The sequence below is a fragment of the Piliocolobus tephrosceles genome, chromosome 21, assembly GCF_002776525.5.
Source record: "Piliocolobus tephrosceles isolate RC106 chromosome 21, ASM277652v3, whole genome shotgun sequence".
Classification (NCBI taxonomy): Eukaryota; Metazoa; Chordata; class Mammalia; order Primates; family Cercopithecidae; genus Piliocolobus; species Piliocolobus tephrosceles.
The window spans coordinates 17,729,461-17,730,053 of NC_045454.1; positions in this window are offsets into that span (position 1 = coordinate 17,729,461).

A 593-nucleotide genomic window follows, 5' to 3' on the forward strand; every position below is an offset into this window, starting at 1 on the left:
GAGAGAATTTGTTGTTTCTAGACCTATCCACCTTGCAAAAAATGCTGAAGGAAGTTCTCCAAGCTGTAAGCAAGTAATTACCCAAATGGTGATTTTAGTCCACACCAAAATACAAAGAGCATTGCCAAAGGTAATCATATAATTATAAAAGTGTATACATGCATATTTTTCTCCTTTCTTCTCAACTGATTTTAAAAATATTTGTTAGGTCTATAACACACAGAAATGTAATATAATTGCCAATAACAGCACAAAGGAAGTGCATTCGAGCCAAGTTGTATTGGGCTAAATAAATGACTCCAGATGGTAACTTTCAATGAAGAATAACAAATGTAGAAAACCAGAAATGATAAGAAGGTTAATATAACAAACGCCGTAAATGTATACTTACTCTCTTTTTTTCCTCTCAGCTCCCCCCCGCCTTTTTTCTTTGAGACCGAGTTTCGCTCTTGTTGCCCAGACTGGAGTACAGTGGCATGATCTCGACTCACTGCAACCTCCGCCTCCCAGGTTCAAGTGATTCTCCTGCCTCAGCCTTCCTGAGTTAGCTGGGATTACAGGCATGCGCCACCACGCCCGGCTAATTTTGTATT